This window comes from Ursus arctos, unplaced genomic scaffold (assembly GCF_023065955.2).
Source record: "Ursus arctos isolate Adak ecotype North America unplaced genomic scaffold, UrsArc2.0 scaffold_19, whole genome shotgun sequence".
NCBI classification, from domain to species: Eukaryota; Metazoa; Chordata; class Mammalia; order Carnivora; family Ursidae; genus Ursus; species Ursus arctos.
In genome coordinates, this window is record NW_026622863.1 from 45,832,753 (window position 1) to 45,846,505 (window position 13,753).

Here is a 13,753-nt window from a genome sequence, read left to right on the forward strand (position 1 = left end):
AGCAAGCATAGACCGCATTGTCGATTCACAGAGGGACGAGACCCAAACAGCGGGTGACTAAAGAAGCCAAGATTCCACTGCCTTCCAGAACCCAGACCTCCAGCCCCCACTCAGTAGTCTCAACTATCAGTGTTTGAGAAATTCTGCTCTCCGTTGGTGCAGGGTGAGACCCGTCGATCTCAATTTTTAACAAACATCCCTGATAATTCTGATACAGATGCTCGAGGACCATCTCAGAATCTCAAAGAAGTCCTACTTTCTCACTGCCCCGCCTGGCACCAAGTGGCTAAGAGCACAGGTGGTGAAGTCCCCAGACCTGGCCTCACTCTGGCTCTCGCACACGAGCTGCAGGGCGCTGGGCAGATGACTGCACTTGAGCCCCTGCATCTGTAAAATAGGGCTCATAAAAGTACCCACCACATGTGTTATTATGGGGAGCACATGAGGTGATCTAGTTATTTACTGTGTTTCACACTCTGCCAGGCAGGTAGTAAGCACACGGTACTTGCTGGGTACTAGCTGTTCTACTAGTTGTCAGTTGTACTATAATTAGTAAGCATACCACATTTGTTGGCTAGTACTATTTTATATTGCAATACGTACATATAAAACTAATTACTCCCAAGAAGTTGACAGGTTGAGTAACTTTTAAGCTATAGGGTTTCTAGAGCTAGCCACTTCACTATTAGCTTAATCCTAAATTACCTCTTCCCTGTGCCCTGCTAGTCTCACCACTCTCTTCTGCCCCAGGACGCTGGACGCTGGGCTCTCAACGAAAGTTTAAATTTACATTGTGCGTTTATGTTTTATGAAGAATGTCAAGTGTTTTGTAGGGTGTGTTCTGATTGCCTACTCTTCTCTATTAACTTTCTCCAAAGCCCTTCCTTGCCTTCCCTCCTTTCCACCTCTCCCCTCATCGACCCACACCCCCCATTTTCCCAAAGGCTTAAAGGCAGTTAATATGTGACCCCCAGACGGAGAATATCTATCTGGCCGAAACCCTGAAAAATCCCTCTGATCAACAGACAAGGTTGATGGAGAATAGTGCTCAGGCCTTCGTACCTATGGCCTTGTGCTGAGGGGAGCACGCAGAGCTGAGGGACAAGCTCTGGGCAAGATTCTTCTCGGTCGCTGCCTCCACCCTTCCTGGCCCCCGCCTGGCCTCCTCCTAGAGCTTCTCCCCTCTGCCCATAATATTTCCACCTGGACAGTCCACAAGCATCTCATCCAAACATACCCAAAACTGTGGTTAGCGTCTCAGTCCCAAGCCAGCCTATCCCTCATCCTTATCTCAGGGCTAATGGCACCCGACCCACGCAAGAGCCCAAACTAGACTCCGCTCTGAGTCATCTTCAGCTTTCCCCACCTGCCATCACCCGCTCTGGTCACTCACCAAGGCCTGCCAGTTCATCAAATGGATCTCCTGCCCCTGCACTCCCAGCTCAGATCTCAGACTCCTAGGCAGACTCCCCGCAGCTGCAACAAACCAGCTGCCAGAGCACGTGTCCCGAAATACAATCTGACCAGGTCACTTCCCACTGAAAGCCTCTGGTAGTTCCCCACTCACAGGACTCCAAACTTCTTAGGCTGGTTGTCAAGACTTGCACAATTTGGGAGGGCCCTTCCCCTCCTACTGCAAAAGAGAGACCCAAAATAAGACCAGGCCAAAAATATCCACCACTCCACTCTAACCGAAGAGGCCAGCCACCCAGGGAACATGTCGCCTGTCACCCAGACATCAGCCAAATTTATTTTATCTGATGGTGGATCCTTGGGCCCTGAAGGGATGATATGGACTTTAAGGAGGAAGAGAGAAGGAAGGCATGGCCAGGGTGTTCAAGCCGCGGGGCCTGTGCTCTAATAGCCAAAGCTCCTCGTAGACCTTTAATCACTAGCACCAGGGCCCAGGTCCCCAGTCCCACAATTCTGCTTCTTCAGCTAAGAGGCCTAGAAGACTCTCCCAAGCACAACCGTGTGGGATTCCCATAATCTTCCCTTTTTTCTGGACATAACTCAGGACTCCCTACTGTACCCCACAAGCCTGCAGATTCCCAGATGACCTGGGAGGAACAGAACAGGAAGGCTGGAGCTTTGGCACCAGTTCAGACTGGAACTCCAAGGGCCAAACACTAGAGCCTTTGACTCTAGGGGAAAAAAAAGGCCCATTGTCTGGGTGGGTGGAACCAAACCATAACAGCAGCAAGAAAACCAGTTTCGTGCCCGGAGATGGGGACTTGGCCCTCAAATATCAGAGTGGAGGGGGGAAGGAAGAAAGGAACACATACCTTAAAAGAAAACAGAGGCAACTGCAACAGTTCTTACTCACTCCTGGGTTTTGTTTTCTGTTGTGTGTTTGTTTTCCCTCATATAGAGCTCTGCAGGGCCTCTTAGTCCCCCAGGGTCTAGGAGGACCAGGAAGAGGCGTGGCTCCCTGGAGTGTGGAGGAATCAAGATGAGATTTCGATGACTCCATTATGAGACTGTTAGTGGAAAAAGGAGCCACTCTATCATTTCCTCAATTGCTGGTGAAAGAAAAAAAAACACAAAAAACAAAACAAAAAAACTCAGAGCTAGCTACACATCAACAAAGGAAAACACATGCCCTTCCTGCAAAATACTAGGCATGTATACAGGACAGGGGGACCCTGCCCACCCCAGTACTGCAAGAAACAGGAGGGAAAGAGCAGAAAAACCTGAGCCTTAAACAACAAATATTTCTATGTATGTATGTATGTATGTATGTATGTATGTATTTGAGAGAAAATGAGCTGGGGGAGGAGCAGAGGGAGAGGGATAACCAGACTCCAAGCTGAGTGCTGAGCCTGACTTGGGGCTTGATCCCACGACCCTGAGATCACTACTTGAGTTGAAATCAGGTGTCAGTTGCTCAACCAACTGAACCACCCAGATGCCCCTAAAGAATAAATGTTTCATGAGCACATTCTCCCCAGATACCACGTCCAAAGCTACTTGATACTATTCTGAGTTGCCCAAGTGTCTTGGTTCGCCCGTAACAGGTCTCTGACCTTACTCCTTGATGCCTAGAGATTTGTTCCTTTGGGTTTGATCCACTGAGGTGATGGGCCATTTAGATTGAAGGACAAAGTCTCATGCTTACCCTCAGGACAGAGTCTACTGCTTCTAGGCTTGGGGGCGGGGGAGGGAGCGATCTACTATTCTCCCTTCCTGCCCTTGCACCAGCTGTTCCTCCGCCTCTCACACCCTTCCTTCTCCTGCCCTTACCTCAGCAAACTCAAATGACATGCTCTCTCAGACACCTTGAAGGGGCTCCCACAGGCAGATGAACGCTTCCCTCTCTGTGCTCCCACAGCACATTGATTTTTTAGGGTTTCGGCCAGATGGATATTCTTTGTCTGGGGGTCACATATTAACTGCCTATAAGTCTTCTGGAAAATGGAGGCTATGGACTGATGAGGGTAGAGGTGGGAAGGAAGGAAGGCAAGCACGGGCTTTGGAGAAAGTTAACAGAGAAGAGCCGGCAATCAGAATACACCCTACAAACCAAGCAGCCCTCACTAATCCATTCCGTGCCCACGTGCTATGTACAGAGGTGAGTCGGTTCCCTGTGCAGTGAACGCTTTCCTCCCTTTTCGCCCTCTCCACCCACACAGCTCAGTGCTGGGTGCTCTGGTGTGGCCCCAAGCCCAGGAGGGGCTATTTATAACATCCTGGAGTAATGATAGTTAATGTTTTTACTTTTGAAAATTAAGGTAAAGTATAAAAAAGAAAATAACTATCACCCATACTCATTTTCCGCCTAATCTAAACTTAATCATTGTTTAACATTCAGACATATTTCTTCCAGTCTTTTTCCAGGTGGCAGACTGTAACCTTCCAGAATGCAAAGACCAAATACTTTCTTTTTCCAGTTCTTACACTTCTGGGGGTCAGAAGTCCAAAATGGGTTTCAGTGGGATAAAATCCAGGTGTTGGCAGGCTGGTATTCCTTCTGGAGGTTCAGGAGGCAGATCTGCTTCTCCAACTGACCCCACTGCTGGGGGCTCCCAGGCCCTCTGCCTTCAAAGCCAGCGATGGCTGGTGGGCTCTTGCTCATCATCGCTGCGGTGCTCCAATCCTGGCTCTCCTGCTTCCCTCTCTCTCGTACAAGGACGCTGCGACGCAGTGGACCCACCTGGATAATCCAGTATACTCTTACCCTCTCAAGATCCTCAACTTCAGCACATCTGCAAAGTCCCTTCTGCCGAATTCAGTAACAGTTACAGGTTCCAGGGGTTAGGATTGGACCTTTGGGGGAGGGCATCCCTCTGTGTACCACAGGCACCTTTTCTAAACTCTACAACAGAAATTTGCTTTGCCTTCCTTCTCTTTCACTTTTCTTCTGACACACAGGCAAGAGCACAAGCTTTGAGGTGAAACACAGTAGCTCTGTCGCTAACTGGCTGGATGACACTGGACCAGTCACTTCACCTCCCTGTGCCTCTTTTACTCTCATCTGTAGCACAAGGATGGCGCTCACTGCATGAGGAAAAGACAGGGACAGAGTAAGGTAAACTGGTGCCTGGAGTGCGAACAGCCCTCACTAACCATCCCTTCCACCCTTTTCTTTGCCGCCCCCTTTTCTCTCCTTTCTCTCCCCTGTTACCGTTTCCTCCTTTGTCTTTCTCATTATTTAGCAAAGAAGGCCACACTACCCACACCGCTTGTGACTCTGAGCCAGTGCTTCTAGGTATCTTGATAGCTACTCAAGGCAGCCACTGTATTTATATGGAAAGTCTAGGTTCTTTGAAGTCCTTTTATGTTCACATAAAACTTCCATAGAATTCCACGTAACTTACACGTGCCAGTTCCAATTCTGCCCTGTGAATCTATACATTCATTTCTTTATTTCATCCTTCTGCAGTCCTTCTCTTTACTCCTAAATAACAATAGTGCAGAGACAGGAGCGGTACCCAGCCATAGCAGGGAATTCTCTCAGCAGGATGAATGTTGTTTGCAAAGACGTCCCCTAAAGCCCACTTCTGGGCTCAGCTTCCAGCAACACCACTGAGCTCTAGGACACATTATGGGCCCCCAGGGAAAATAATTGTGACAGAAGCCACACACCCTCTGGGGATCCCGCCATTGGATTATGACACTTTCCAAAATGTTGGTCATGAGTTACTGTGACCCAATCCTTCTACTCCTGGAAATTAACCTCCCCTATCATTTTCATCTCCAGCTGGCCTGCCAGAACCCTGGCTAAAAAGTGCATCCCCACCCAGGTGACCAGGGCGGCATCTCTGGCTCTTGCCATAATTTTAAGAGCTCACACCCACCCAGCACTCACTATGGGTCCGGCACCAACCTATGGACTGTTATGTAGCTACGGTCTTCACCAAAAAAATCCCACGAATGTTATCATTCCTGTTTTAACAGATTAAAAAAACTGAGACAGAGAAGTTAAGTAATTTACCCGAATAAATATTAATAATTAAATCTGGGAGGTGACTATCTTAAGATTTCGGAGGTCTCCTGAATGAAATCTACCTTTCATAATGATTTTTGCTCCCTGACCCGATTTGCAGGATTTGATGGTCAGCATTCTGTTTCCTGTCTTGCCTTTCCCTGATGCACCTGTTCCCTCACACCACACTCACAATTGCACATCCCTCATAAAAGTTTGCTTTTATGAACCTCAGTCTCTTTTGGGAAGAAATGGGGTGAGGTTCCTGGTCCCCATGAAAAGTCATTCTTACTGAATTGTCAACTATTTGCACAGCCATTCTCTGGCCACAAAAGAGGTGCACTAGGGAGAGAAGATGTAATGAGCTAGCAGGAGGTTGACGGAGTTCTTGGAATGGTCATAAAGGGGAGGAGATTCCAAATGCAGAAACAGTCATAAAACACACCCAGAGCTTGTGGCCTTTGTACAATGGCAGCCCCACCTGTCTCTTTCCATGCCTGTTGGCATCTGACTTCCTTCTCAGTCTGCCCCTCCTAGGCTTGTCTTCTCAGAGCAATACTAGAGATCTGGGCCTGCAGCCAAACCAGAGCACCCAGCACTGAGCTGTGCGGGTGGAGAGGGCAGAAAAGGGAGGAAAGCGTTCACTGCACAGGGGACCTGACCATACATAGCACTTGGGCACGGAATGGATTAGTAACGGCTGCTTGGCAGGACTCATGCCTTAAGAAGTTTAGTAAGGAGTTGTACTTCCTCAATGCTGTCTGACTGAGAGCAAAGAGGAGGGTGTGGGAGGCATCACAGTGCTCTCCCATTTAGAAACCCATTGTCCCTCCCTTCTCCCTCTGTTGGGTTACATTCCTCTATCCATAGGTCACTTATTCACTGAGTTGGGTTCCAGGAAAAAATCATCTCAGTTGAATTTCTTAAAGCCCCAAGCACTCGGTTCAGCTCAGGAGTGTCTATCATCTCAGTGTTGAGCAGAGGCGAATATGTTTTTAAAGACCGGCAGAGCCTTTGCACCCACAATCCCTTTGAAGACGGCTGAGCTACAAACCAAGGGAGGAAGCAAACTCCTAGGTGCTGGGGACCTTTATGTTTAGACTTCATCTAATGCTCAGAATTGCCCTTTGAAGTAAATGCTATTATCCCTATTTTGCAAATGAGAAACCGAAACTTCAAGTCACTTGTCTCCTCTACAAGAACTGGTTAAAAATGGAACCAGGACTCAGACTCACATATTTCTTAATCTAAAGCTCATGTTTTCACTCCACACCATCCTACCTACTAGAATTCAAAGAAAGGAAAAATGACTGTTTCCAACAAAGGGCTTCAGTGAAGAGACACGGTCTGAGATGGGCTTTGGGGTGAACAATAATTCAGGGGCTGAGCAGGAAGGCAAGCGCATTATAGGAATAAGGGAAAGAATTAGAATAAATTCGGACACAAGAAAGTAAACTGTTGGGCACCTGGAGGCACAGTCAGTTAAGTGTCCGACTCTTGGTTTCAGCTCAGGTCATGATCTCAGGATCATCAGATCAAGCCCCGTTTCGAGGATCATGAAATCAAGCCCCGTTTCGGGGCTCCAAGCTCAGTGTGGTGTCAGTTTGGGTTTCTCTCTCCCTCTGCCGCTCCCTGACGGGCATGCTCTCCCTCTCTCTCTCCCTCCCTCTCTCTCTCTCAAATGGATAAATAAATCTTAAAAAGAAAAAGAAAAGAAAGAAAGTAAACTGGAGGCTGAGCAAGGCAGCAGAGCGGGACATGCTATGGGGGCTCTGAATGGCAGCCTAAGGAATCCAAACTTATCCTCCAGATGATAGGAGTAACTGGCAAACTTAAAGAAAGTCAGAAACGTGACAAAATAGAATTGTCAGGAAGATAACTCTGACGGTATTAAGCAAGATGACCTAGGGAAGTGGTTCTCAACTCTGGCAATTCATTAATTCCTGGAAGGTTTTTTCTTTGTTTTTTTAACTTTTCATTTTGACCTACTTTCAGGCCTTCAAAAATGTTCTAAAAATAGTCCAAGTTCCCATATACCCTTCACGCAACTTCCCCAAATATTAATGTTGTAGATAAGCACAGTGCAATGATCAAAATCAATAAATTATCATTGATAATACAATGAACTAATCTATAGATCTTGTTCAAATTCCATCAACCTTTCGTCTAAGGTCCTTTTTTTGGACTAGGAACCAATCTAGGATCAAACATTGTATTTGGCGGTTTTATCTCCTTAGTCTCCTCTAATCTGGACCAGTTTCTAAGAATTTCTTTTACCTTCATTAACTTAACATTTTTAAGAGTATTGGCCAATTACTCTGTGAAGTGACCCTCAGTTTGGGCTTATCTAATATATCCTCATGATTAAACTTTTGGCAAGAATACCACAGACATGATGCTGTGCCTTCTAAGTCCATCATACCAGGCCCGTGATACTGATAGCTCCCATTACTGGTGATGTTAACTTCAAGCACTTCCTTAAGGTTTCTCTGTAAAACGACTATGTTATTTGGAAGTTTTTAAAAACTACAATGCTTGGGGAACATGGGTGGCTCAGTTGGTCACGCATCTGCCTTTGGCTCAGATGATGATCTCAGGGTCCTGGGATCAAGCCCCGCGTTGGGCTCCCTGCTCAGTGGACAGCCTGCTTCTCGCTCTCCCTCTGCCTGCCACTCCCTCTGCTTGTGCTCTCTCTGTCTCTCTCTTTTTCTCTCTCAAATAAATAAATAAAATCTTTAAAAAATAAAAATAAAAACTACAATACCAAGGCCACACCAAAGACCAATCAAGTCAGACTCTCTGGGGATAAGGCACAGGCATTGGTAGGTTTTAAATGCCCTGCAGGTGATTCTAACCAGCATCCAGGGCTGGAAACCACCAGCTTAGACAATGAAGATTAGAATCCTGGAAATCACTAAGGAAGCCATTCCTCAGGCCTCTCTTTTTAAAATAACACTCAGTTCCAGGCATGAGATAAATATGTTTGGACTTTGGCATGGACCCATGGTAGGGGAAAGGAAAGACCAAAAATCCCCTGATTGAGAAAGTGATGGGTGAGCAGATTGCTGTCCAATAAAAAAAGAAGGCAGGATGCTAAGTAAAGTGTCCAGCTCTGCTGGTCTAGTTTCTCTCCAGACTTCAGGAAGCCTTTGCTGCAGAGAAGGCACACATCGTATAATTTTACTGTCATGAGCCTGATGTGAGCTCCTAATCGCCACTGAGGGAAGAAGTTATAAATCATGTGATATAAATACATGAACACACACAAAGACGAGCACTACCAGGTACAGTTGAATGGACCATTCACAGAATCTAAGTCGGAGCTACACAAACTCCCTTAAACAACCTTGCCCTCCCCACTTGGTCTTTGTCCTTAATCTCTTCTGAAGTAAGTGAGTAAGGACGCTGTTGTAAATTTCATGAAATAGGAAAGTGTACACAATCTCCTGTCACCAGGTTGTTGAAGCAATTATACTGTGCTCAACTTCCTTACTGCTATTATCTTGAGGTTTCCATAAAGAGATTTCATTCCCCTCCCTTGGAGGGGCCATCGATAACATGCACAGAGGAACACCAGTTTAACCCAAATCCAGAGGCAGAAAGGACCCTGATGAGAACTATCCCTGAAGTATTCACAACCTACCAGGATCTGGTGCCGCTTGTGCAGAGGAGCTGCTGCAAGGCAGTAAGTGACAGAAGGTAGTTGTGACACTCGGGGAGCACTACGAAAAGATGTAACTCAATTGTCCCTCAACTATTACAAATCCAAGCATCCCTCAAGCCTCTCTATCGGGTCTCACTGAGAGGATGGCACATAATTCGATGCTAATACTTAGGTGAAATAATTTATAGAAGGGTGGGGTCAACTAGGTCAGGAATGCCTGGGAAAGGTTAAGTCTTAGAGAAACAGAAACAATGAGAAACATAAGCACAGGGAACCAGGTGTCAGGCACCACTGGAGATGCTAATTTGGAGGGGGATTTCAGGAATGAGGGGGGTTTGCGCGTTGTTTTATTTAATCCTCCCAACCATCGCTTGGGGTTATTTCACAGGATGCCAATCCTCAGAAAGATTAAATAACTTGCCAAGGTCAGTGATGGATCTGGGATTAACAAGCAGGTGTGTCTAACTCCAAAGCCCATGCAAATAGCACTGCCACTGAGAGAAGACTGAACCTGGTATGTTTAGGGAACAGGAATGAGCAGGGAGAAGTATGGTGGGAAAATAAGATAAAGAAACAGGGAACCTAGGTAAGCTTGCCAAAGTGCCATACATATGCTATTCACATGTGGTACAGCATGAAAACTAGACAGAGACATTTGAACTTGATCTTGTAGTTACACAAGAGCCACCCAAGATTTTGAGTAAGAGAGTAACCAAAGCAATGCCTTGAGCAAAGACCAAAGGGGACAGTGGCGAAAATCAGGGTTCTGGGTTCCTATACCAAAAAGATGCCACTAACAACAGTAAAGGGGGCCACACAATAGAGTGGAGTGAGAAATGGACTAAGAGTCAGAAGCTTGGGTTTAAATGCAAAAAGTTACACGCTAAAGTCATGACTTTGTTAGGCTAGTTACATACTCTCTCTGGACTTCAGTTTCTCTTCACCCATAAATCAGGAGAAGTGAGACCTCATCCCTAAATGACCTTTAAAAGCTTTGCTACACAAAGTGTGGCCCACCAACCAGCAGCAACCGGCATCGTCCAGAAGCTTATTAGAAATGCAGCATCTCGGGGCGCCTGGGTGGCACGGTGGTTAAGCGTCTGCCTTCGCTCAGGGCGTGATCCCGGCATTGTGGGATCGAGCCCCGTCAGGCTCCTCCGCTATGAGCCTGCTTCTTCCTCTCCCACTCCCCCTGCTTGTGTTTCCTCTCTCGCTGGCTGTCTCTATCTCTGTCTAATAAATAAATAAATAAATAAATAAATAAATAAATAAATAAATAAAAAGAAAGAAAGAAAGAAATGCAGCATCTCAGGCCCCACCAGAGGAATCATTCCTGTATTTAAACAAGGGGATCTGTAAACACATTAAGGTTTGAGACCCTTCTCTAAAGTATGTTCCAGGGGCTCCTGGGGGGCTCAGTGGGTTAAGCATCTCACTTCGGCTCAGGTCATGATCTCAGGGTCCGGGGATCCAGCCCCGTCTGGAGACGCACGCTCAGCAGGGAGTCTGCTCCTACCTCTCCTTTTGCCCCTCCCCCCACTCATGTGCGCAGATGCTCACTCTCAAATAAATAAAATCTTTATTTGAAAAAAAAAAAAAAAAAAAAAAAAAAACTGCGTTCCAGTTCTAAAAATGCAGTGGTTTTAGACTCACCTCAACTCTGTCACTTGACAGGGGAAAAAAATTACCTATTCACTTCATTTGTGTCTAATTCATTTTTTCATTCATTTTTCCCTCATTCTAACACCGCCGCCCCCCCCCCAACACACACCTACATACTTGTCCAGGCCTGAGTAGGGGGTCTCAGGAAATACCAGTGGTGCAGCGCTGCCATCTTGTGGCCGTTACCAGTAAATGCACTAAAACTCACTGTTCTCACCAGTGAAGGGGGTGGGGGTTGGCAGAGGGGGTGAAGTCCAAGTCAAAGATTAACTAAGAGAATCACAACCACCCACAATGACCGGAAGCAGCTGTCAGACAGACATCAGCCTGCACCATACAGTAATGTCACATTTCAAAGGGTAGCTTTTATAATACGTAATAAAATGTATTAGTGGGGAAGCTGGGTTCCAAGCCAAGCTCTGCCCTTGTAACCTTCAAAAACAACAAAAAATTACTGTGACACATTTTCAGACATCCAGCCTCTGCCTGAACTCCGTCAGTAAACTTGTAATTTTCCAAGGAAATTTACTTTGCTGTGACAGCTCTTTCTCATCCTGAGCTGAATGTGTCTGCTGCACACTCACCAGTCCGAGTCCTACTGTCTGTCAGCCCTGAAACACACCTAACACCTTTTCACAAAACAGACCTCTCCCAAATGACAATCCTGAAGTCCCTACACTCTTCTGTCCCTTTCCAGTGGGCCAGCGAAGTGTGTCCAGCATAGCGGAAACTCAGTATTCTAGGAGTGTTCTAACCAGAGCAGCAGAGCCACAGGACCACATGCTTCCCCATTCTGGGTGCTAGACCCGTATTAGAAAGCCACATCAGCTGATGTGACGACACTGGTTCTTCTTACTTGTGCAGCGGCTCAGTCACCCCACACCTCTGTTGGTGTATACTTTACAGTTTTTTGAGAAGATTTATTTTGAGGAGCGCCTGGGCGGCTCAGATGGCTAAGCGTCTGCCTTCCGCTCAGGTCATGATCCCAGGGTCCTGGGATGGAGCCCCATGTTGGGCTCCCAGCTCAGCAGGGAGTCTGTTTCTCCCTCTCCCTCTGCTGCTCCCCCAGCTTGTGCTCTCTCTCTCTCAAATGAATAAAATCTTCAAAAAAAAAAAGATTTATTTTGAGAAAGAGGGGAGAGGGGCAGAGGGAGAGACTCTCAAAAAGATACCTGCTGAGCACAGAGCCCAACTAGGGGCTAGATCTCATGACCCTGAGATCATGACCTGAGCCAAAATCAAGAGTTGGACGCTCAACTGACTGAGCCACCCAGGAGCCCCATATTCAGTTTTATTTTTTAAGAAATATTTATTAGACTATGTACTATGCGCTGGAGACACAAAGATGAACCAGACCCGGGCTCTGCCCTCACTGAGCTCTGGGCTATGGACGGAACCTAATTCAAAGCCAGACCATCACAGTTCAGTGGGAAACACCTCGATAGAGGTAGACACAGACTTTTGAGGGCCACCCCAACAAGCCCCTGTGAAAATCTTCCACTCTTGTTTTCTGGGCTCAGTTTTGCTCATTTCAAGCTCAAAGTGGAAAAAAAAAAAAACAGTAATAATGCAAATGTCCCAGATGGTCATAGTTGGGCCAGCCATTTCATTCTGGTTAATTCAAGGCATTTGTGGGCTCATTCTGAAGGTCCACTCTCTCCTGTTAAAGCTCACCACAGCTGCCACACGAACAGAAATTCTAGCAGATCAGGAAACTTGAGTGTTAGTCCTGTGGCTTTGAGGCTAACAGAACTATATAATGTTACCCAAATCATATAACTTCCCTGTGCTTTAATTTCCATTCTGTGAAATGGAGCAGTTAGGTGAGCCCCTAGTGGGTCTCTATATTTAGTGAGAGCCCCTCAGAGACAGCTTCACACCTTCTTCTTGGTAGCTACCACCTAGCAAACCAGGCACATGATCTACTGAATATATGTATGACTAAATGATTATTAGGGCAGCATGAATCATGGAATCGATCAACAAACATTTCTGAATGTCTACTAAGTACACTGTGGAGTCAGGAAACCAAAAAGGAGCAGAATGGTATTTTCTCCCCACTTTTCCCTTACCACCTTCCTGAAGGGGGAGCTTAGTAAGGCAGAGAGGCTATGTTGAAACAAATAATGTTCTCAAGATGGGCTCTAAGTGGTTGTCAATATTAACAAGAAAAAAGTCTGTTTATCTTGGGGTTGTTTTATATCGATGGGCCTGAAGGACCCAAAGCCCCCTTCCGCAGTACCCAGGACGCAACCCCCCCACCCCAAGTCCTTGGAGGAGAAAACCAGACATAGGGAACTGACAGGGAGCCAGGACTGAGGGGACCAGGAGGAAGGCTAAGTGGCTCGCTGACCACCACAACAGCCTGCGAGCGGACTGACAGATAACTCAGTGGGCAAAGGAAAGCACTCCCACCAGGTCCCTTGATGATACGTGACCATTCATCAGTGAAATTTTCTTTCTGATAATGGACTCCACTTTTCACATGCTTCCTAACATACCAGGCCTAGTTAAAGTGTTACGAGAATATCGCTTAACTCAACAAACATTGATAGAGTACTCCCAAAGTGCCAGGCCCTACATAAGTTCAGGAACACGAAAACGAATAATAACACCCCCCACTCCCCTCAAAGATCCCCATCCAATTAGCTCTATGCTCCTTTCTGCACTCCCCTCCTCTCTGCCCTCCACCAACACAAATCCTACCCTACCAGCAAGACCCCATCCAAGCTCCACCTAACCCAGGGTCCCCTGAGCGACTCTGAGCCCACAGTGAACTCCTGCCACTTCTGGAGTTTGGTTCCAGTTCCATCTCTAGGTTTTTATGAATATATGTCATCTCGCTGGTTAGATTTGAGCCTCCTGAGGACAGAGACCATTGTTAGAATTTTCCAGAGAAACCACATCCGTGGTTTATATCAGACCAAGCTAGGACCAAGCCCAAGCCTTCAACTGGAGGCCAATCCCTGTTGTGCCTGCCTCTTGAAGGTCCTTTATAAACT

The 13,753-nt window shown here is 46.6% G+C and overlaps 1 long non-coding RNA gene across 1 annotated transcript in view; it reads right to left on the reverse strand.

Annotated features, from left to right (window-relative positions):
- LOC113243525 (uncharacterized) overlaps positions 1-13,753 on the reverse strand; it is a 76,199-nt gene that overhangs the window by 39,112 nt on the left and 23,334 nt on the right. The window contains exons 3-4 of the long non-coding RNA XR_008960150.1: positions 2,286-2,522; positions 1,394-1,633 (exon numbers count right to left, since the gene is read on the reverse strand). This is a non-coding gene — a long non-coding RNA (uncharacterized LOC113243525). The remainder of the gene's footprint in view (positions 1-1,393; positions 1,634-2,285; positions 2,523-13,753) is intronic.